A 25783-nucleotide genomic window follows, 5' to 3' on the forward strand; every position below is an offset into this window, starting at 1 on the left:
CCACAGAGGATACTGAGGACCAGTTGGTCTCCATATAAACATTGATTTCAGCCTTTAACATTTGTTGGAAATCAGGATTTTGCAAAAGGGGTTCATTAAAGCGCCAACTATATGATTTCTTTTTCTCCATATGTGGCAACACCTCTAAACACACCAGGGCGTGATCTGAGACTAAGATGTTTCCAACTGAGCAATCAACAACAGATGAAATGAGGAACTTAGATTAAAAAAAAATCTATTCTAGAATAAATCTTATGGACTGATGAAAATAATGTATAGTCCCTACCAGATGGGTTCAAAAGTCTCCAAATATCTGTAAGACTAAGATTTTTACACATTCTGTGAAGCGTCAATGTTGCTCTAGGGGGCTTGCACATTTTTGCTTCACTATGATCAAGGACTGAATCCATCAAAAGATTAAAGTCTCCTCCCAATATTATATCATGAGGGGTGCCAGCAGCTTGCAACATCCCTTCAAGATCTATAAAAAAGCCCTGATCATCAGCGTTAGGTGTGTAAATATTAGCCAAAATCAACCTTTGCCCTTGAATTTCTGCTAAAACAATAATGACTCTTATTAATTTATCTTTACTTTGTTTGTGACATTTATTTGTAGATGTTTACTTATCAATGTAATGACTCCCCTGCTCTTACTTGAGCCAGCACTAAAGAAAATATGCCCACCCCATATCTTCCCAAAATGTTCAGCTTCCTGCGGGGAAAGATGCGTTTCTTTAAGAAACACTATATCATATTTCTTTCGTTTAAGAAAAGAAATCACCTTCCTTCTTTTTACGGGGTGCCCCAACCCATTTACATTCCACGTGAAGAGAGACAATCCACTCATATTAACATTTGACATTTTGACATATTAGAAAAAATAGATTATGTGTCAAAAATAAAATTATTTTGACCACATTCCAACATTAGTGCAATAATCAAACCCCGAACTTCCCCCAGAACCAATAAAAAAAAAAAACTTGCGTATTAACCCCGCGCACGACAGCGCCAACCGACGTCCATCCCTCTAAACTCAAACAGTCCATGTATGCCTACGAGAGCCCCCACGACAACTTTTCCATCAGATTGCTCAAGTCCCATGTTTCTATACAGATTTTGTGAGACAGAATTACATACCAAAAGAAAATCTATAAAACAAACTCCAGCCAACAGGCAGAATAAACACAAAGAAAGTGTAGATTCATTGGCATAACTGTCTCGAAGATGCATTCCTCCACAAAACAAACTCCTGAACGCTGTTCAGTTTCCTCGGACAGTCAAACTAATGTTCAGTGAGCTGGTTGTTACATGAGTGCAGCAGATGACCTAATCCTTCCAATGTCCTGCAAAAAATACTCCACAAAGCAAACTCCAGCCAATAGGAGGCACAAGCACAAAGAACATGCAGATTCATCCACAAACTGTCCCGAAGGAGTGTTACTACACAAAACAAACTCCAGCAACTAGGCAGAACCAGCACAAAAAAATAAAAAAAAATAAAAAAAAAGCCGCCAGTTTCCTTGAACAGTCAAGTGAATGTTCAGTGAGCCAGGTCCACTCGGCTGCAAAGTGAGTGCCACACAATGACTTACTCATTCCATTGACTTTATGAAGGACAATCCTTGTTGGGGACAAGTAAATACTTTGCGGCCATCCTTAGCATCTATTCTCAACCTGGCTGGTAACATCATGCAAAAGCGACCCTCCGTCAATGCAAGAGTTTCTTGAAGGAGTGTTATTCCACAAAACAAACTCCAGCCAGTAGGTGGAACCAGCACAAAAAGAAACAAAAAAGGCGCTCAGCTTCCTCTGACAGTCATGTGAATATTCAGTGAGTCAGGCCCACTCGACTGCAATGTGAGAATCACACCATGACTTACTCATTCCATTGACTTTATAAAGGACATCGCTTGCAGTGGGCATATAAATATTTTGCGGCCATCCTTAGTATCTATTCTCAATTTGACTGGGAACATCAGTGCAAAAGCGACCTTCTGTTGATGTAAGAGTTTCTTGCATTCCTTGAATCGATCACGTTTCTCTCGTCGAATTTGCAAAGTCTGGGAACAAGAAAATGTTGTGGTTTTTCCAAGAAAGCCTTACTTTGCTCCTCGCCTCACGTAACACAAAATCTTTATTGGATGATCTCAGAAATTTGGCCAGAATTGATCGGGGCCTGTCTCCCTCAGCGGATCTCTGAGCCGGCACCCTGTGAGCTCGCTCGATTTCCAGCTTATGGCCTGTTATGTCGAGCAGACTCGGAAAGAGCTCATCCAGAAATTCCACTATATTCTGACCCTCTGCTCGCTCAGGAATTCCAACTTTTCCTAAACGTGTTCCAAGTCTGCCTTGGTCGCTAGCGGATTTGCAGCTAATTCCCTCTCCGATGATTCCAGATAATCGATCCGTTTCTCAACATCTGGCAGTCTTGTACCAACTCAGTGAATTTTGTTTCCATGGCAGTGAATGATCTACGTATTACAGCAAGATCCTCCAAGTCAGCAACGACCTTCGTCAGCATTGCCGTCATGCTTGACAGTTGAAGTTGAATCTTTTCCACCATACCGTCCAAATTGATTCCCGGGCTTGAGGCCTCTGGAGGGGCTTCAGCTTGAGCATGTAAGTGTCTTTTAATGTCTCTGGAGCCCTAGGATTTTGAATTCTTTGACATATTGTCTTCCTAGACCAGTTATGAATCAGGGTGTATCGAATCTCACCAGTTTATGACATAAAAAGTATTAAAACCAGCAAAGTGAACAGAGCTCGCCGTTCACAGGTCCGAACCTTGCATGGCATCACGTGACTCCATAATAAAGCATTATTGTTACATTTTGTTTAGTTTTCTTTCCTAAGAAGGAAATAAATGCTTTTTGACAGGAAAAGAAATACATATAGAGTCACATTTCAGCACTTTCAAAATCTGCAATTAATCGTGATTAACTATGAAACATTTTATGATTAATCATGATTTTAAAATTTAACTCGACTGTCAGCACTACTTTTTTCACATATTAGAATAATAGCAAAGTCATAAAAACTATATTATAACAAATGCAAGTATAGGAATTGTGCGCTGACCAAAAATGTTTAACAAATCAAAACTATCTTACAACCCTAATTCCGAAAAATTTGGGACAGTATAAAAAATGCTAATAAAAACAAAAAGAAGTGATTTGTAAATTATATTAACCCTTTGCTATATTGAAATCACTATAACTACACATCATATGATGTTTTACCTTGTAAATGTCATATTTTCTTTTTTTTTTTTTTTCAGTAATTTCAGATCAGATGATTGCAACACGCAATTGGGACAGTCAAGTGTTTACCACTGTGAAACATCACAATTTCTTCTTATAACACTTAAGCATTTGGGCACTGAAGACACAAGTTTAAGTTTAGAAAGTGGAATTTTCCCCCATTCATCCATTATGTAGATCTTTAGCTGCACAATTGTATGGGGTCTTAGTCGTTGGATGGTGTGCTTAATAATGTGCCACACATTCTCAATTGGAGAAAGGTCAGGACTGCAGGCAGGCCAATCTAGCACCCACACTCTCTGCTTACACAGCCATGCACTTGTAATCTGGGCAGGATGTGGTTTAAAGTTGTCCTGATGGAAAATGCAGGGACATCCCTGAAAATGGATAGCTGTATATGTTGCTCCAACATGTTTACATATCTGTCTGCATTCATGGTGTTCTCACGGATGTGCAAGTTACCCATGCCATGGGCACTGACACACCCCTGGCCCATACAGACACTGGCTTTTGGACCTGATGCTAATAACAGCTTAGATGGTTCTTTTCTTCTTTGGCCCGGTTAAAATGACTGCTGTGTTTTTCAAAAACATTTTGAAATGTGGACTCTTCTGACCAAAAAACAGTTCCACTGTTCTACTTTCCATCTAAGATGAGACCGAGCCCAGAGAAGTCGGCAGCGCTTCTGGACAGTGCTGATGTAGGGCTTCTGCTTTGCATAGTAAAGTCTTAACTTGCATCTGTGGATGCAGCAGCGAGTGGTGTTGACTAACAAAGGTTTACTGAAGTTATCCCAAGCCCGTGTTCATGATATCCATTGCAGATGAATGATGTTTTTAAAGACAGTGATGATCAAAATCACTGAGGGTGCTTCTGAAAATATTGGGGGTGCTCTGTATGAAGTGGAGATGTATCATAATTAAAAAAAATAAAAAAATAGATTAAATCATGTTTAAATGTTACTTAACGTAAAGAAAATATTTTTTATTTTTTATTTTTTTTAATGTACAAAACATTTATTCTGCACCTGCAGATTAGGACATACTGATTTGCAAAATCATACACGTTTATAAGTTTTGATGCAGCATTTTGTGCATTAACAAAATGCAAGGATTTTTGTGTGTTTGCTGGGATTCAAGAAAATCTGCTTGCCAATTTACAGTATTAGTCTTACATATTCAATTGAGCAGGTGTGTGCAATTATTTTGGTACTGGGGCCACATCAGCCATTAAGTAGAACATGGAACAGAGAAGATAAAAATTTCTGCATAGTTGTATCTTTTAAGCCCAGACATGCACTCAATGAATGATGCACAATTTTCTGAAGTGTATAATGATGGGACCATTCTTTGCTTTAAGTTTTGCTGCTATACTTTCTATCAAGTTGTAGTAAAACTGAATAAAGGCTGAGTAAAATTATTAATTTATTATTTTACCATACTTCAATGCAATGGTAATTTAGTATTCAATTTAACACTCTATATCAGGAGTCTGGTTTAAAAGTAAAATAAAATATTTGGGAAAGCTTATTTTAATGTTGGCCACAAAGTGGACCCGTTTACTTGTTTTATTCTGAAAACATTATCAACCCGTTTATACGCTCATGGGTCATGATATGGGTCTCGTCAATACAGGCTGCATGACACTGATAAATGATTACTACCAGAGTAACATTCGCATACAGGTGTGAGGGACTTCAGCATTTCATAAATAACACAAAGAACAAACATTTTCCTCTCTCGCTTGGTTTTGGTTGCTCCGTGCACTACATCTTTTTTTTTTTTTTTTGTGAAAAGAGAGAAAGCACATGCATGGTTGCCAGATTGCATAAATTAAGTATGACATAAGGTGAAATATTTCCAATTTGTGCAAGTATAAATCTCTGATTGTGGTGTTGCATCTATTATCTGGCAACCCTGAGCATATTAAAAACTTGTCGATGTGCAATAGGTCCAAAAGCCAGATAAATGAAATCATAAAATGTTTATGATCAATCGATCTGTGTGCAGTAGTTTGCCCTGGTCTGCAATTGAGGGTGATCTAAGTTTCGTTTGAAGCACCCCCATAGAACCAGGCCTGGTCTGAGGGATCAGAGATCACGCACATTCAGAAGTGGTTTTCGTCTTGCCCTTTATGCACTGAGATTTGACCAGATTCTTTGAATCTTTTAAGTATATTGTGCACTATAGGGGGTGAAATGCCCAAAATCCTTCCAATTTGATTTGGAGCCCATTGTTCTCAAAGTGTTGGATTATATGCTGAAGTATCTATTGGCAAATTGACAAGTCTCGAACTAGGCTGTTTTTGGAGGCTGCTTATACAGAATGCAGTTCTATATGACACAATTGCTTCGCCTGTTTAACGTCTCCTGTTTCACATCACCTTGTTATTTCAGCTCGTCAAATTGTTAGTCTTAAATTGCCCCTGTCTCAATTTTTTTGGAGTGTGTTGCAATTCAAAACAGTGTTACTATGAATGCAAACTTTAATACAGTGAAAAAGACACTCTATTAGCATAACATAAATATATATAAATAAATACAAATTTCCAACATTCTTTTGAATGTCCATGTATTAAAATAAAATATTTGATGCCATGAGTGTACCTTCATTTACTATTACTATTATTTTGAATGGCCATGGAAAATGAAGCAATGTGATTACAATTTTGCCTGGTCGCAGAAAGTAGTCCGTTAATTTACCTGATGAACTTTCACCTTTTGCTGACCCTTTATGCTTCGCAGAGCTAATGTGTGCTTCTAAATCACTTGCACCTTTATTAGCAACTGACTCATAAGTGCCAGCTTTACATGTCATAAATTCTGCTTCCCACGGATCTCGACCTGGACGAAAGCATGGGAATTTTTTGTGCAAATCTCCTGTAAATTTGCACTTTCGTTTGGGCATTGTTTCCACTCAGCTGTCATTTGCAGCGATTGTTAAGCAACTGTTCGATGCCGAACACAACAGCGTTTCACACGTTCGTGGAGAGTTTGACAGGCAGGAATTTGGCCAATAGTTGCTGCAAGCCTCTTATAATCGACCAATTGGTGTGCGAGAAGGCGGGACTTACAAAGAGGGGTTAAAGCATGCAAATATGCGTGCAAACACAATGAAGTATTAGACCAGATGCACATCATAATGCAACTAAAGCTGAATCCCGGACATTTTCGCAAATTTAGAAATCCGGGCCGGGTGCTTTTTTAAGGTCCGAAAAAGAGGACATGTCCGGGAAAAAGAGGATGTATGGTCACCCTATGTTTATATGTTCAGTATATTTATTGTTTTAGGTTACTTTCATGATGTGTAATCTAACAGAATCAGAAAGCACAATAGGAAAAGCTTTTAAAAAATGCTGTTTTTTTTCTTTTGCAAGAATCTGAAAGGAAGTGTGACCAGCTCATCATGTGATCTTATTTTTTTTTTTTAATTCCCTCTTTTTGTTGTTGCTCTCTCTCTCTCTGTAGCCTTTCTCATATTCACAGATGACCAAGCCAGTTCACGTTCTTGAGTTATCAGTCATGTTTTTTGTAAAGTTTATCCACTTGCAATTCCCGACTCAAGTCTGCACTTTAAAACAACAAGCCTCATGCTTATTGTATAGGCTTTTGCCCTCCTTTGTCTTGTTCTCCCTCTTTTTGTCTAATTTTTGGAGTAATGGAGTTGGGCCTCTCTCTAGCACTGCCAAAACTCTGTCTGGAACACATTACAGCTGAGATCCAACACATGGCAACTGTTATAGAGAGAAAGGAAAAGCAAAGAGAGCAAAAGAAAAACAGAGCAGGTTTAACATTTGGTTTCAGTGTCAGTAAGACACCCCCACCCTCCGTCATTCTCCACTCTTGTGATTTCTGGTCCTTTGTTTCATGTCCTGCACCCTCACTTTCTCTGTCTCCTAACCTTTATCTCATCCTATCATCTTTTCCACAATGATCTGCCTAGATTTTGTGCTTCATTCTGTGATGCTCGTTTAGCTGGCCGTTCTGCTTGTGCAACCTCAAGCAAACCTTTCAGAGTGTTCCAGAATGCTGCGGCACGTTTGGTTTTCAATGAACCCAAAGAATGCATGTTACACCTCTCTTGGTCTCACTCAATTGGTTGCCAGTTGCAGCTACATCAAGTTCAAGGTACTGATGTTTGCATGTAGTGAGTAAGTGGTCTCTCGGTACAAACTCTCAAACTCTGTCCCAAACTTTACAGTACATTCACTGTAATTCAGTGGTGGAATGTTCTACCTAACTCCATTAGAGGAGCTGAATCACTCTTCAAAAAAATGGCTAAAGTCACAATTCTTCCATGAGCACTTGACTCATTCTCTTTCTACTCTTTACAAAAAAAAAGAGCTTGTAGCTTGTACTTTTTGTACTTTTCTGAGAAATCCTGCAACTTTGAACACTACTGTACCCCTAGGGTGAATCGCTTTTGTTGTATTACTACTCATTTGTAAGTCACTTTGGTTAAGAACATCTGCTAAATGAAATGCCTTTACTTGAAGTATTTCCTCAGGCTCTCCACCCCCAGCAAGATAGAATAAAGTTGTATATTATGTCACTCCCCTCATCAAGAGTGTTTGTAAAGTTAAACTAGAACACACACACACACACACACACACACACACACACACACACACACACACACACACACACACACAATCCAGGAACTGATTAAAGGCAGGAAGAGGAGGAGACAGTGATGATGAACAGAATGATTATATCTGATTAGGACGTGTATGAGTGTATGAGAAAAACTTGCTTAATAATAATTGTAAAGTTACTTTAGTTCCGATAAGTTTATAACTAATGGATGGGTCAGAGATTGAAAATGATAAATAGTCAAAAGAGAATGAGGGAATAAGGGGCCATTCACACAGGACATGCCTGTCACAGCTAGACACAGCACAATGGAACAGAATGCAAGGGTCTCAAGGCACATTTTAACACTTGGCACAGTGACAAAAACTGTGGCACTCATGACATGAAATGCTGACAAAACAGAGAGATGCATTGCAATAGTCAAAACCCCCATTTACGCCTTGCAGTCAAATGTAGTGACAAAAACTGTGGCACACATGATGTGAAATGCTGACAAAACAGAGTGACGCATTGCAATGGTCAAAACCCCATTTAGACCTTGCATTAACATGTGTTTCATATCCAGATAGTATTTGGATATTCTTTAGCTGGATTGCATTTACACATTGCAGTCAAATGTAGTGACACAAACTGTGGCACTCATGACGTGGAATACTGACAAAACAGAGAGATGCAATGCAATTGTCAAAGTCCCATTTACACCTTGCATTGACATACGTTTCATATCTAGATAGTATCCGGATATTCTTTAGCTGGACTGTATTTACACATTGCAGTCAATTGTAGAGACACAGTCTGTGGCACTCATGACATGGAATGCAGACTAAACAGAGAGATGCATTGCAATTGTCAAAGCCCTATTTACACCTTGTGTGACGCTCCTGTTCTACCTGCTCTGTACGGGACTCGAACCGGCAACTCCTGCATGGGAGGTGGGTGCGCTAACAAGGAGGCTAAAGGCTACAGCCTCTAGTGTCAGTCACTAACACCTCTTGAGGTCAGGAGAGTGAGGTTTATACACATTGCACAGCTATCTGTCAGCTGGCCACCGTTACACTCACCCCCCTAAACCTCACTCCCATCCGGGTTACAGCACCATTGTGACACTCCTGTTCTACCTGCTCCGTACGGGACTCGAACCAGCATCTCTAGTATGGGAGGCAAGTGCGCTAACAAGGAGGCTAAAGGCTACATCCTCTAGCGTCAGTCACTAGTGCACCTCTTGAGGTCAGGAGAGTGAGGTTTATACACATTGCACAGCTATCTATCAACTGGCCACTGTTACACTTGCATTGACATGTGTTTCATATCTAGATAGTATCGGGATATTCTTTTTATCATTTACACCTTGCAGTCAACTGTAGTGACAAAAGCTGTGGCACTCATGACGTGAAATACTGACAAAACAGAGAGATGCATTACCGTTGTCAAAGGCCACATTTACACCTTGCATTAACATGCGTTTCTTAAACAGATAGTATCTGGATATTCTTTAGCTGGACTGCATTTACACCTTGCAGTCAAATGTAGTGACGCAAACTGTGGCATTTATGATGTGAAATGCTGACAAATCAGAGTAATGCATTGCAATGGTCAAAAACCCATTTACACCTTGCATTGACATGTGTTTCATACAGCATAGTATCTGTATATTCTTTATCTGGATTGCATTTACACCTTGCAGTCAAATGTACTGACAAAAACTGTGGCACACATGACGTGAAATGCTGACAAAACAAAGAGACACATTGCAATGGTCAAGGCCCCATTTACACCAAGCATTAACATGCATTTCATATACAGATAGTATTTGGATGTTCTTTACCTGGATTGCATTTACACATTGCAGTCAAATGTAGTGACACTGTCACGGCTCCGGTGAGTTTGCCAGTTTATTCTGTTTTTTTCTGTCATTCTCTCTCCTTCATGTCTTGCAGGCGACGCCGGCATGCACGATCAGTGTTTCCATGGGAACATTGATTGTTTCCAGGGAAATGCTGATCATGCTGCTGATTAGCATGCTATCAACACCTGTTCTACTCTAATTCACTCCCTACTTAATCCCTGTGTGTTCGCACTGTCTTGGCTAGATTATTGTGTGATGTCAAGCGACTAACCTTTCTCTCTTTGTCTAGTTGGTGATGTCTCGTGTATCTGTTTGGTTGCTTGTTGTGCTGCCCTCATGTCGGGAGTGTGGTTGCCTTACAGCTTGTTGTACGCCTGTTCTCGCCGCCCACAAATCACCAGTGAAGGATTCCTCATCTCTGCCCGGCCACAGTGCGCACTGACTCGTATTTCTCCCCCAGCAACTGCAACTGGTGCTGGGAATCTTATGCTTCGTCAGCACAGTTTATGTTGACATTTATTGTGAATAAATCCTTTGAACTGTTCCTTTGCTTTTGAAGCCTTTTCCTCTGAACTCTGCCGAGTGTTTGACTGCGTGGCTCATGGTCGGGAGGCGGGGAGACAGGGAGGTTTTTATCCAGACTGTCCCAAGGAGATTGACGCGTCACAGATTATGCGATCGAGATTCGCACCCTGGCTGCTTCCTGCTTGTAGAACGACCATGCCTTGTGGGACCGGTTTTTGTGATGGCTTTCCGATGATGTCCAGGATAAGATCTATCCTTTAGATCTGCCCTCACATTTTGACAACTTGCTGGACCTGCTGGCAATCTGAGTTGATCAACGCTTGGCCCTACACCGTAACCACCATTGACACTGCTCTCCACCACCTCGAGCGGTTGACCATTCCCTTTGGCCCACTACTACGGCCAGGTCACCAGAATCTTGCCACGACACTGAGCCTATGCAAGTCGGGAGAACCACGATGTCATGTAAGGAGAAGCAGCGACAACTTGTGAAGGACTTTGCTTCCACTTCTCTGCTACCTGCCCTGATAAAAGACACCACTCTTCAGTAGGAAGGGGGTTACTGGCAAGTGCAACACCTCTGGACAAAGCCCCCGGACTTCGTACACTTCTCCCGGCCCGGCTGCATTATGGGTCTACTAGAAGGCTTCCAAATGGCGGCTTCCCAGGGTCCAGTTGGACGAACCCATCACCGCCCACACCCTCAGTGGCATGCCGCTGTCAGTCATCACTCAGTCCACTAAGCCAGTCACCCTCGTCTCCGGTAATCATTCCGAACAACTGTCCTTTTATCTGATAAAATCCCCATCGACCCCGGTAGTTTTGGGGCATCCTTGGTTGGTAGCGCACAACCCACACATAGATTGGACAACCAACACTGTTCTTGCACGGAGTTCTTACTGTTCATCACACTGTCTTAATTCTGCTGTCTCCCTTGTCCAGTCTTGTGTTTTGTTGCAGGATGAACTGGCGCATTTATCCAGAGTGCCATTGACATACCATGACTTGAGGGCGGTGTTCAGCCGGTCCCATGCTTCGACCTTCCCTCCTCATTACCTGTATGACTGTTCGATTGAACTGCTTCCTGGCACCTCTCCACTTCAGGGATGGCTGTATTTGCTCTCGGCCCCCGAGAACAGGTATATCAATGATTATCTGGCAGAAGAAGGATGGCTTGCTTAGACCCTGCATAGATTATCGAGGGCTGAATGAGATCACAGTGAAAATAAGCTATCCTTTGCCGTTGATATCCTCAGCCTTCTAACTCTTGCAGGGAGCATCCGTCTTTACGAAGTTGGACTCATGCAGTGCTTATCACCTTATCCAAATCAGGAAGGGGGATGAGTGGAAGATGGCCTTTAACACCCATAGGGGTACTTTGAATATTTGGTTATGCCTTTCGGATTGGTCAATGCCCCCGCCGTCTTCCAGGGGCTCATAAATGACGTGCTTAGAGACATGGTAGATCGTTTTGTGTTTGTTTATCTTGACGATATTCTGATTTTCTCCCAGAATATCTAGGACCATGTGCAACATGTCAGGCAGGTGCTTCAGTGGCTGCTAGAGAATCGGCTGTTTGTCAAGGCGGAAAAGTGCTCTTTTCATGCACAGTCGGTTCCGTTCCTGTGGTTCATCATTTCGTACCACTTAACACCAGCTAAATGGAACTACGACGTCGATAACCAAGAATTTCTGGCTGTCTGGTTGGCCCTGGGCTAGTGGCATCACTGGTTAGAGGGTTTGGGGGTACCTTTCGTGGTCTGGACTGATCACAAGAACCTAGAGTATATTCGTAGTGCAAAACACCTCAACTCTAGACAGGCTCGCTGGGCACTATTTTTCACCTGTTTAATTTCACTCTTTCATATTGCCCGGGCTCCAAGTACGTCAAGCCCGATTTACTTTCTCGATGTTTCAAAGTCGAGATGTCGCTTGCCATCCAGGGGTGACCTGCACCCAGATGCTCATTAAACAGCATTTCTGGTGGCCATCGCTTGTGCGGGAGGTATGCAGTTCATTGCTGCTTGCCCCATCTGTGCGACAAACAAGACCTCCTGTAACCCCCCCGGCTGGGCTCCTCAAACCGCTGTCAGTCCTTTCGAGACCCCACATAGCCATGGATATCATAACTGGTCTTCCCCCCTCCCATGGCAACACAGTCATTTTGACTGTAGTGGACTGGTTCTCAAAGGCAGCTCATTTCATTCCCCTCCGTGAGGGAGACACCGGTAGTAGTCATTAACCACGTCTTCCGCATACATGGCCTACCGGCTGATATGGTTTCTGACAGAGGCCCCCAGTTTGTGTCACATTTTTGGGCAGAATTCTGTCAACAGCTGGGGGCTACAGTGAGTTTGTCCTCTGGGTTCCACCCCCAGACTAATGGGCAAGAGGAGTGGACTAATCAGGAACTGGAAAAGACCCTTCGCTGTATGGCCTCCCGTAACTCGTCTTCTCGGAGCGATAATTTAGTCTGGGTAGAGTACGCCCACAACTCCTTGCAGCCATCATCTACCGGGTTATTGCCTTTCCAGTGTAGCCTCGTCTACCAGCCCCCTCTGTTCACCGCTCAAGAGCCCAACATTCAGGTCCCGGCCGTACATGCATTTTTGCAGAGGTGCTGACACACCTGGAAAGCCGCCAGAGAAGCCCTTATACGGACTGGTGCTCATATTTCTCCCCCCACTATTGCAGCTGGTGCTGGGATTCTTATACTTTTCCAGCATAGTTTATGTTGACATTTATTGTGAATAAATCCTTTGAAATGTTCCTCTACTTTTGGGTCCCTTTGTCTCGCTCTGACAGACACAAACTGTGGCACTCATGACGTGAAATGCTGACAAAGCAGAGAGACGCACTGCTATGGTCAAAGGCCCCATTTACACCTTGAATAACATGCGTTTCATATCTGGATAGTATCGGGATATTCTTTTTCCATTTACACCTTGCAGTCAAATGCGTCTCCACTGTGATCGGATAGAGATCTGATCAAAGCTACCCACGCAAAATGGAAAACGCTACTTACATATTACAGTTGTGCTCAAAAGTTTGCATACCCTGGCAGAAATTGTGAAATTTTGGCATTGATTTTGAAAATATGACTGATCATGCAAAAAAACTGTCTTTTATTTAAGGATAGTGATCATATGAAGCCATTTATTATCACATAGTTGTTTGGCTCCTTTTTAAATCATAATGATAACAGAAATCACCCAAATGGTCCGGATCAAAAGTTTACATACCCTTGAATGTTTGGCCTTGTTACAGACACACAAGCTGACACACACAGGTTTAAATGGCAATTAAAGTTAATTTCCCACACCTGTGGCTTTTTAAATTGAAATTAGTGTCTGTGTATAAATAGTCAATGAGTTTGTTAGCTCTCACATGGATGCACTGATCAGGCTAGATACTGAGCCATGGGGAGCAGAACACCTGCGTAACAAGGTAATGGAACTTTATAAAGATGGAAAAGGATATAAAAAAATATCCAAAGCCTTGAAAATGCCAGTCAGTACTGTTCAATCACTTATTAAGAAGTGGAAAATTCAGGGATCTCTTGATACCAAGCCAAGGTCAGGTAGACCAAGAAAGATTTGAGGCCCCACCTGTCATAAGAATTGTTCGGGATACAAAGAAAAACACACAGGTAACCTCAGGAGAAATACAGGCTGCTCTGGAAAAAGATGGTGTGGTTGTTTCAAGGAGCGCAATACGCCGATACTTGAACAAAAATGAGCTGCATGGTCGAGTTGCCAGAAAGAAGCCTTTACTGCGCCAATGCCACACAAAAGCCCGGTTACAATATGCCCGACAACACCTTGACACGCCTCACAGCTTCTGGCACACTGTAATTTGGAGTGACGAGACCAAAATAGAGCTTTATGGTCACAACCATAAGCGCTATGTTTAGAGAGGGGTCAACAAGGCCTATAGTGAAAAGAATACCATCCCCACTGTGAAGCATGGTGGTGGTTCACTGATGTTTTGGGGGGGTGTGAGCTCTAAAGGCACAGGGAATCTTGTGAAAATTGATGGCAAGATGAATGCAGCATGTTATCAGAAAATACTGGCAGACAATTTGCATTCTTCTGCACGAAAGCTGCGCATGGGACGCTCTTGGACTTTCCAGCATGACAATGACCCTAAGCACAAGGCCAAGTTGACCCTCCAGTGTTTACAGCAGAAAAAGGTGAAAGTTCTGGAGTGGCCATCACAGTCTCCTGACCTTAATATCATCGAGCCACTCTGGGGAGATCTCAAATGTGCGGTTCATGCAAGACGACCAAAGACTTTGCATGACCTGGAGGCATTTTGCCAAGACGAATGGACAGCTATACCACCTGCAAGAATTTGGGGCCTCATAGACAACTATTTCAAAAGACTGCACACTGTCATTGATGCTAAAGGGGGCAATACACAGTATTAAGAACTAAGGGTATGCAGACTTTTGAACAGGGGTCATTTCATTTTTTTCTTTGTTGCCATGTTTTGTTTTATGATTGTGCCATTCTGTTATAACCTACAGTTGAATATGAATCCCATAAGAAATAAAGGAAATGTGTTTTGCCTTCTCACTCATGTTTTCTTTAAAAATGGTATATATATTACCAATTCTCCAAGGGTATGCAAACGTTTGCACACAACTGTACATAAGAGGCTGTGGTAACTGAAAATTCTCCATCTTTTAAGGAATTTTAAAAACATTGGAGAATTCAAATGCTTTCCATCACTTTGACAGTCAGGATTTTTGCTTTATAAAAATATTTTTAGCGGCCGCCGATGCTAAAATTTGGGTCGCCAAAGCAAATTTTATGATATTCATCTCATGTTCTGCACTTTGTAAGTGTTAAATGTGTTTCTCATCTGAAATACGCGAGTGAAGCCTGGTTTCACGTGAATGTCTTGCGATTCCAATGGAATAATTCAGGAGATATTGTTCAGGTGACAAGATTGCAAGATGGCAGGGTCTGTTGTGATTTTCATACTGGAATGGCAAAATTAACAGAAAAAGGCAAGAAACCGCATCACAGCACTTTAACAATGAATGACTGAATTCGTGCAATTCAAGAATGACTTGGGTGCAATTACATCTGTCATTTAATGTGGTCAAGTACAAAATGACTGATACGATCACTGAAAAAAAGTATGTTAATGCAAGGTTTTAACATTTAAGATGTCTGTCTAGCATGTTTACATAAACCAACAATTAAAAAATAGGGGGCAAAAGAAAGTATCTGGAGTGAACAAGCCCTAATATGTGCAATCAAACCAATTCCACCAACCATGGCCATCTAAAAAAGATTTTATATTTATTTTAGTAGACATGGATTTCTTGAAAATAGTGTTCATAGAGTGAGTTGAGCTGTTTGTTGCCTCTACATTTAGTTAATCAGTAAACCTATTTCATATTAATATAAACAAATTGGCTTTTGGTTTGTTTTCTTGGTTTCATTTTATTATGTTCTTGATGGAGGTCATTGTGGTCTAGCAGCAGTGGTACATTCTAGGAGAGATCATTTGAAAGTTGTTCTTGTTCTTTTGGCTATATAATTTTTTGCCGCCCCACAGAGACAAATAATCACAACCACCTCTCACCCTTTGTGTGTGTGTGTGTGTGTGTGTAGTTGTGAAACAATATGTTTGTGTTAGTTGAAACATATTTCATTGTGTCTGGATTAGAGCCCGACTGATATGGGATTTTTGAGACCGATACCGATACCAATTTTAGATATAGCTAATTTTTGAGCTGGAATGAAAACAGACATTTTCTATGTGGATTGTGCACCAATTTTGCACTGATATGACTGCAAAGGTACTCAGAAGGTTGCTTTCTTAAACAAATATTTTTATCAAATAATATTTGACATTATTATTATACACTGTCAACAAATTCTAGAAATAAACACTGAGAAAATAAATAAATAAAAATATAATAAATAGCTAAATAAACATCAGTACTGTATGTTCAGTACCAGTCAGTTGCTTACCATTTAAATAAAGAATAAATTAAAAATATTGCTAAGTAAACATTGGTACTGTACGTTCAGTATCAGTCAGTTGCTGACCATTTAAATAAAGAATAAATAAAAATACAATAAATAGCTAAATAATCATCAGTACTGTATGTTCAGTATCAGTCAGTTGCTGAACATTTAAATAAAGAATAAATTAAAATTGTAGCTAAATAAACATCAGTACTGTTTGCTCAGTATCAGTCAGTTGCTTACCATTTAAATAAAGAATGAATAAAAATTAAATAAATAGCTAAATAAACATCAGTACAGTATGTTCAGTATTAGTCAGTTGCTGACCATTTAAATAAAGAATAAATTAAAATACAATAAATAGCTAAATAAACATCAGTACTGTATGTTCAGTATCAGTCAGTTGCTGACCATTTAAATAAAGAATAAATTAAAATACTATAAATAGTTAAATAAACATCAGTACTGTACTTTCAATATCAGTCAGTTGCTGACCATTTAAATAAAGAATAAATAAAAATAAAATAAATAGCTAAATAAACATCAGTAGTACTGTTTAGTATCAGTCAAATGCTGACTGTTTTAATACTGTCAGTCAATTAGGGACAGGTTGTAAAACAAGAAGCATTTACACCTGTCGAGTCAAGAGATAAACAGCGGCAGTGGTGTTACACCGTATTCTGCTATACAAGTTCAGGGGGAACTTTCAACGGTGGAAAACCATACTTTAAAATATTACATTTTGTAAATGCAACGACTGGAATTGTTTGGCTGAAGGGGGTACCAAACTGCGAATCCTGAACAAAAGAGTTTGGTGAATACATGTTTACACATTAGCTTCCAATCAGCTGAAAAGCAATGAAAGTAGCTACGTGATTAGCTAGTTAGCTATAAGCTTGTTGTCACGGAGAGCAAAAGACGGACTTTATTTACTCTTTATTTTATTACGTCTCACCAACTAGGTAACAATGTAGCGTGAAATCAACACTCAACAGACACAATCCACCACCGCACTGTTGTCTGCTGAGCTGCAAAAAGATGCTCTGACAAACTATAGCTGGCTAACATAGCAAACATATGTAATAAACATGAGTGACATGGTTGTCAGGAACAGGGTTAACGTTATATTAGTTATACTGAAAAGGTAACATGATGGGGTCATTATTTATTAACTTTCCAATATGTATTTCACAAACTAGTTAGCAACTTACCGTGAAGACACCGCTTAACTCCGTACTGTCACCAGAACCACCATCAGCTCAGCTCTGTAAACAGTGGAGTCGGAGCATGCTCTGCTGGACAAATATCTTATAATTATATAAGATTATTTTATAATATCGGCTGACCAACAAATCGGTTGGGCACTAGTCTGGATTAGTGACTTGTTTCTAAATCACTGTTATGTTGGACATTTATTATTATGAGTATTATAGATAATCATACAAATGTGTCATTTATTTGGTTTTAACTGACAAATTCTTGGCTCCTTGCATTTACATTTATTCTGTTTATCAGTGACAGAGGCTGACCCCCGGCTCACTTGCCTGTTTTCCACAGGTCTGCCCCAGCTCATTTTTTATGGGAGACAATGTTGGTTGCTAAGCAAAAAGAGGCAGTGATGGAGGTGAGGAGACAACTGGTGGATGCAGCCAGCAAAGAGAACCTGCCAATCAAAATGAGTCTGGGTAAGACCATGCCCATTCTCACTTCCACTTTTAAAGCTGATAGCCACACAAACAATGTACATAACATTTAAGAAAACGCCAGTAATTACCTTCAACAGTCTTACCTACACTCACAGAACACTACAGGATTATTGATATACTACAACGAGCAGAAATCCATATGTATCTGAGATGCAACTAATTTATGTTTAATTAGTAAAGGCTCATTAACCCCCAAACACACGGTAACATAATTTATTGAATATGTACGCAATGTTAACAGCCTGAACTGTAGTCATATTTTAGTTTTATTTAATGTGTTCTGGAGCTTTACTTACATTGTTTGTGTCTTTGTGATTGTGATTATACATAATACTGTATAAAAATCCAAGAGAAAGCTGTGTATTCTAAAACGTATTATTTTTTTTTTTTTTTTACATCAATGGCCATGACAAGCGTAGTGAACAATAGAAAGAGAGAAGAAAAGATGATAAAGTGAGCGAGATGGAGAGCGATATTTAGTAGTTTTGAGTCAAAGACCCACAGCACACCCAACAGACAGCAAGCAACACTACTGCTGTGTAGATTGCCCATTTGGCCGCTGAGTAAATATGAACCACACGTGGGATCATATGCTCACACACACATGTTCTAGAGGTGTTCTGCTGCTCATAATTTCAGCAATAGAATCTGAAATGAGTGGTGAAAATACTCACTGGCATGTAAGAAGTTCACCAAGCTCTTAAATACACACAGACACGCACACAATAACAATAATCAGCATAAACAGCTGTAGTGTGTTAGAGGGATTTTAGGAGTAGGGTGACAGAATTATGAGGAAAAACTAAAGGTTTGGAACACATGTACAGTCTGTTGTGTCAGTTTTAGGTAGTTCAGTTTTAGGGTAAAATTTTTTCACCAGTTTTAAAGAGATTATCAGCTTTAATTTAACAGTTTTAAATATTTTTTTATTAATGGGTTCAACAGTTTTAGTTTAACAGTTTTACACCTGTTTTAGGCCACGTCCACACTAATACATTTTTGTTTGAAAACGCATTAATTTCGCTAAGTTTTGGCCTTCTGCCCACACTGAGACCGCGTTTTTGTTCAGCGAAAACAAAGCTTTTTGAAAACGCTTTCCCAAGTGAATAAGTCTGAAAATGCTGTCCTCGCATTGTAGAGTGGGCAGGGAAAATGGAAATATTTGAAAACGATGACATATTTGTTGTCATGTGATGCAGTCATGTGATCCATTCAACCCAAAACAATCAAGATGGCGGCCCATGTTGTAGCGCCGTTGTTGTGCCTGCTGCCCACTTTGATGGCATTGTTAAAGATAAATGTTACTTTGTACAACCTTCACATTGCATTCCTTCAAAGGCAACAGGAAGTTTACTTGGAACTGCTGTCTGGCAGCGAAACTCAAGGACAATTGCGTTTCAGAATGTACATTGAAATGATGCAGGGTCACGCTTCTTAAGTTTTTGTTTTTTTTCTCCATGGGGATTTAAGCATTGTTGTAATTTTCAGTATGGACAAAGAACTTTTGGAAAATATGTGATAACGGCAGTGTGGACGGAGAGCATTTCGAAAACGAAAATGCAGTTTTTTTCTTTTTGTTCCCAGATTAATGTGGACGTAGCCTTAGTTTCTTTTTTTTAGAAAGAAACTAAACATTCAAAAATGAATCAGTTTTTGTGTAAGTTTTCACCAGTTAAGTTAGTTTAGTTCAACAGTTTTATTGTAACTAAGGATGTTATGGAGATAGAATTGTTGCATATTAACATACAAAAGGAAAGAGATGTACAATTGGAAAGTTGGTTCATAAATAAATTAAATAAGATCCACAAATAAATGTAAGGAGTTTCACTAAAATTAAATGAATTCACAAATAAATAAAATGAGATTTGCAAATGAAAAAATTACAAATATAATTTTTGTTTGTTTTTGCGATTAAAATTTTTATTGATTCATCTATTAGAATTTTATTTTTCCTTACATTTATATAGCGCTTTTCTAGGCACTCAAAGTGCTTTACATAGTATAGGGGGAATCTTCTCAACCACCACCAGTGTTCAGCATCCACCTGGATGATGCAACAGCAGCCATAGTGCACCAGAACACCCACCACACACTAGCTATTGGTGGAGAGGAGAGTGATGAAGCCAATTCAGGGATGGAGATTATTAGGAGGCCATGATAGATATAGATAGGGGCCAGTGGGGGGAATTTGGCCAGGACACCAGGATTATACCCCTACTCTTTACGAGAAGTGCCCTGGGATTTTTTTATGACCACAGAGTCAGGACCTCAGTTTAACATCTCATCTGAAATACAGTGCTTTTGTTACTGTATAGTGTCCCTGTCACTATACTGGGGCATTAGGAACCACACAGACTGCAAGGTGAGCACCCCCTGCTGGCCTCCCTAATATCACTTCTTGACATTTTCTCAACCAACTTCATGAGGTATCACCCTGGGATGCTTTTTAAACAGTATTGAAGGAGTTCTCATCTATGTTGGGCACTTATTGGCTGCTTTTCTTTATTATTTGGTCCAAGTCATCAATTTCAAAAACTTTTTTTTTTTTTTATTACATTTTTGTTTTATAATGAAATAAATTAATACAGTGGCACAGTTATATGTTTGTCTAGAAAACTAATTTCAAACATTTAAGCATACGCCTTCAGATCAAAAGATTTTTAAGATCATGAGAAACATTTCAGTCAAGTGTTTCAAAACTTTATGTATAGTGTATATATACAGAATCAATATTTATCCCTATATATATATATATATTAATAAAAATAAAATAAATAATAAATTAATCACACACATCCCCTACACCTCTCTTCACTCTCCCTCCCCGAGAGCCCTCCAAAAAAGACAAATATTTGCCACATTTCTCCCCAAACAGGTCTAGACTCCCCAGTCTTCTGGATATCCCCTCCTCAAGAGCTGCCACTCTGGCCACCTCTGAACACCACTCCTAAAATGGGAGCGCTCCAGCTGACTTCCAACTCATAATCTGTCTGGCAATCATAATACTAGTTAGGACCCAGTTTTTCACGTGCTTATTCTCCAAATTAATGACTGCCCCATCTCCTAAGATACAGAGTCTGGGGCAGTTTAAAATTTGAAAAATTTGTTTTGGCCAAAACCTCACACATAAAACTCTGAATCCTCAACCAGAACTCTTGAATCTTAACACATCCCCAAAAGACATGGGTTGTGTCTCCATCTTCTGATTGACATCGCCAGCAGGTGGGTGTGTCTTTAAGACCAAGCCTATGCAATCTAGAGGGGGTCCAATAGACTCTTTGTAAAATCTTAAATTGCATAAGGCGAACCCTTGCATCTCTAGATGCAGATTTGATGTTTTTTAGAATCCTACCCCACACTCTCTCCTCCAATACCAAGTTTAGATCTTTCCCCCATAATCTCTTAAGAGAAGCTGAAGTTCCATCCCCCAGACTCTGAATTAACAGGGTGTAATTCACTGATGCCTCATGACCTTTTCCAAAAGCAGTAATCACCACTCCCAGAGTATCTGCCACTTTAGGGGGGTGTAAACCACTCCCAAAAACAGTACAAAGCAGGTGGTGCAACTGTAAATACTTATAGAACTGAGATCTGGGAATCCCAAAAAGTTGAACCAAATTTTGAAAGGATCTCAACACTCCACTCTCATATAGGTATACTCTCATATAGTGTAGTAACCCCCCTCCCAATCCATTCTGACCAGCAAAAAGGGGACTTGCTGATGCATAATTTGGGGTTCAGCCATATGCTCGAGGCAACATTTAAATAAATGTCTGAATTAAACACTCTGGACACTTTTGTCCATACCGAGTTCAAATGTGAGATAACGGGATGTAACTTCTCCAATTAATTTGATAGAAAGGCTCTGCAATGGTGAAATAGGGGCAAGAACTTCCTGTTCTATACAGAACCAGGGAGGGGCTCTCTCAGGTGGAAGTGACCAATGAGCCAAATGTCTGAGACCAAATGCATAACAATAAAATAAATTCTTGGGTAGGCCTAGCCCACCTTTTCAATCGGCCTATGTAACTTATTGAAATGTAATTTGGGATGCTTACCATTCCAAATGAGGGACTTCGCAATGCTATCAAATTGCTTGAAATAAGAGAGGGGGACATCTATAGGGAGAGACTGCAGCAAGTAATTGAATTTTGGAATACAGTTCATTTTAATAACATGAACTTTCCCGATCATAGATAAATGCAATGAAGCCCACTTGTCCACATCGCTCGAAAACCGTTTTATTAAGGGGTCAAAATTTACTCTAACTAAATCACACAATTTTGCTGGGAATAAAATACCCAAATAATTAATGCCCTGCTTGGGCCACTGGAAAGCACCCGGCTGGAAAGCCGTTACTGGGCAGTACACTGTCAAAGCCAAAGCTTCAGATTTAGACCAATTGACTTTTTATCCTGAAAGCTTAGAAAAGGAATTAATAATTCGATAAAAAATTTAAAAAAGGCATAGATCTAGTAGGGTCAGAGACGAATAATAAAATATAATCTGCGTAAAGCAAAAGCTTATGCACCATACCTCCCGCCACCACCCCTGGAAAATCATCCTCCTTTCTTATCGCGGCTGCTAATGGTTCCAGGGCAAGACAGAACAATAATGGAGAAAGAAGGCAACCCTGCCGAGTGCCCCTATCCAGAGTAAAATAATTTGAAATTAATCAATTTGTTTGTACCGCCGCTACAGGGTGTCTATAAAGTAACTTAATCCAACCAATAAATGTACTCCCAAACCCATATATTTCCAAAATCTTAAAAAGATGATCCCATTCTACCATATCAAACGCCTTTTCGGCATCAAGTGAGATGGCAGTGACCGGAGTCTGATCATTCACCACTGACCACATGATATTGATGAAATGCCTAATGTTGTCAGAAGAGCTACGACCCCGAATAAACCCCACCTGATCTATATGTATAAGAGATGTCATAACTTTACTTAATCGATTAGCCAAATTTGGACAATATTTTTACATCTAGCTGGATCAGGGAAATTGGACAGTAACTCTTACACTTGCTTGCATCTTTGTACTTTTTAAGAATCAGACTGATCCGGGCTTGCGTCATGGTTGGCGGAAGCTTTCCATCTTTTAATGATTCCGTATATACTTCTAACAAAAGTGGAGCCAGTTCTGCAGCATAAAATCTAAAAAATTCAGCAGCAAAACCATCTGGCCCCGGAGACTTGCCTGTAGGCAAGGCCTTAATTACCTCATCAAGCTCCTCCAAGGTTATTTCAGAATCAAGAGAATTTTTTTGAGTTCTAAAGGTTCCACAAATTTTCTACGTGGAACTATAAAGATCAAGATTTAATTCTTTAAAAGCATTATTAATATCAATGGCTGAGGTAAATATTTCTCCATGAGGGAATGGTAGAAAAAAACTCTCTCTGTTTTATATATCTAGCCAGAGCTTCCCTGCTTTGTCCCCCAACTCAAAGTATGACTGTCTTGCCCTGAATAACCAAAACTCCACTTTCCATGACAAAATAGTATTATATCTGTATTTCAATTGGGTCAATTCTCTGAGGCCATCAGACGATATTTGGCGCATCAGCTCTGCCTCTGCACTTTTAATATTCTCTTCCAACTCCACGAGTTCGCGTGCTTTGGATTTTTTTGTGAATGAGGCATATTGTATGATCCAGCCCCTAAGAACCACCTTAAGTGCCTCCCAAGCCACGCCCACAGAGGATACTGAGGACCAGTTGGTCTCCATATAAACATTGATTTCAGTCTTTAACATTTGTTGGAAATCAGGATTTTGCAAAAGGGATACATTAAAGCGCCAACTATATGATTTCTTCTTCTCCATATGTGGCAACATCTCTAAACTCACCAGGGTGTGATCTGAGACTAAGATGTTTCCAATTAAGCAGTCGACAACAGATGAAATGAGGGATTGAGATATAAAAAAACTAATCTTTTCTAGAACAAATCTTATGAACTGATGAAAAAATGTTTTAGTCCCTACCAGATGGGTTCAAAAGTCGCCAGATATCTGCAAGACCAAGATTTTTACACATTCTGTGAAGCATCAATGTTGCTCTAGGGGGCTTGCACACTTTTGCTTCACTACGATCAAGGACTGAGTCCATCAAAAGATTAAAGTCTCCTCCCAATATTATATCATGAGGGGTGCCAGCGGCTTGCAACATCCCTTCTATAAAAAAGCCCTGATCATCAGCATTAGGTGCGTAAATATTAGCCAAAATCAACCTTTGCCCCTGAATGTCTGCTAAAATAATAATGACTCTTCCTATTTTATCTTTAATCTGTTTGAGGAATTTGAATAGTAGATGATTACTTATCAGTATAATGACCCCCCTGCTCTTACTTGAGCCAGCACTAAAAAAACATGTCCACCCCATATCTTCCCACATTTTTAAGCTTCCTGCGGGGAGAGATGTGTTTCTTGAAGAAACACTATATCATATATTTTACGCTTAAGAAAAGCTTCCTTCTTTTTATGGGGTGCCCCAACCCATTCACATTCCATGTGGAGAGAGATAATCCACTCATGTTAACAATTGACATATTGATATAATAAAAAAAAAAAATTGTGTGTCAAAAGCAAGATTATACAGACCACATTCCCCATTAATGCAACAATCAAACCCTGAACTTCCCCCCGAACAAAACAAACAGAAAAAAGAAAAACGTGCGCATTAACCCCACACACGACAGTGCCAACCGGCGTCAGTCCCTCTAAACTCAAAAGGTCCATGTACACCTATGAGAGTCCCTGCGACGACTTTGCTGTCGGATTGCTCAAGTCTGGTGCGTCTGCACAAATTTTGTGAGGCAAAATTACATAACAGAATATACTTTGTAAAACAGACTCCAGCCAACAGGCAGAATAAACACAAAGAACATGTAGATTCATTCACAGAACTGTCTTGAAGGTGTGTTCCTCCACAAAACAAATTCCAGCTGATATAAAGCTGTTCAGTTTCCTCAGACAGACAGACAAGTGTTCAGTGAGCCAGCTGTTATGTGTGCAGCAGATGACGTAATCATTCTAATGTCCCTTCAAAATACTCCACAAAAACAAACTCCAGCCAACAGGAGGCGTAAGCACAAAGAACAATCAGATTCATCCACAGCTGACCCGAAGGAGTATTATTCAACAAAACAAACTCCAGCAGCTAGGCGGAGCCAGCACATAAAGAAACAAAACAGGCATCCCGGTTCCTCGGATGATCAAGTGTGTATTGAGCGAGTCAAATTCACTTGGAGGCCGCTTAAAAAAAATACACCATGACTTACTCAGTCTGTCAACTATAAAAGACGTCCTTTATGTGAGCATGTAGATATTTTGCAGTCATCCATAGTGTCCACTCTCAATCTAGCCGGGAACTTCAGTGTAACAGCGATCTTCCGTCAATGCAAAAGTTTCTTGGAGTGTCATGTCACAAAACAAACTCAAGCCACCAGGCGGAGCCAACGCAGAAAGAAACAAAAAATGGCACCCAACTTCCCCAGACAGCCGAGATACTAAACAGCGAGTCAGTCCACTCACATAAGAAACGTCCAATGGTTTACTCACCCATAGTTTGTATGAAGGCCAGTGCCTTTTTGGGGCATAAAAATACTTTGCTGCCGTCCTTGGTGTCTATTCTCAGTTTGGCCGGAAACATCAGTGCAAAAGCAATCTTCCGTTGATGTAAAAGTTTCTTACATTCCTTGAACCGATCACGTTTCTCTCTTGTCGAATTCGCAAAATCCGGGAACAAGAAAATATTGTGATTCTTCCAAGAAAGCTTTCCTTTGCTCCTCGCCTGGCGCAACACGAGATCTTTATCGGATGATCTCAGAAATTTGGCCAGAATTGATCGGGGCCTGTCTCCCTCAG

The 25783-nt window shown here is 40.1% G+C and overlaps 1 pseudogene; it reads left to right on the plus strand.

The window, feature by feature from the left end:
- Window positions 1–25783, plus strand: part of LOC127456745 (sec1 family domain-containing protein 2-like) — a 319933-nt pseudogene that overhangs the window by 38081 nt on the left and 256069 nt on the right.

Source organism: Myxocyprinus asiaticus, chromosome 19, assembly GCF_019703515.2.
Source record: "Myxocyprinus asiaticus isolate MX2 ecotype Aquarium Trade chromosome 19, UBuf_Myxa_2, whole genome shotgun sequence".
In the NCBI taxonomy this organism is placed as follows: domain Eukaryota; kingdom Metazoa; phylum Chordata; class Actinopteri; order Cypriniformes; family Catostomidae; genus Myxocyprinus; species Myxocyprinus asiaticus.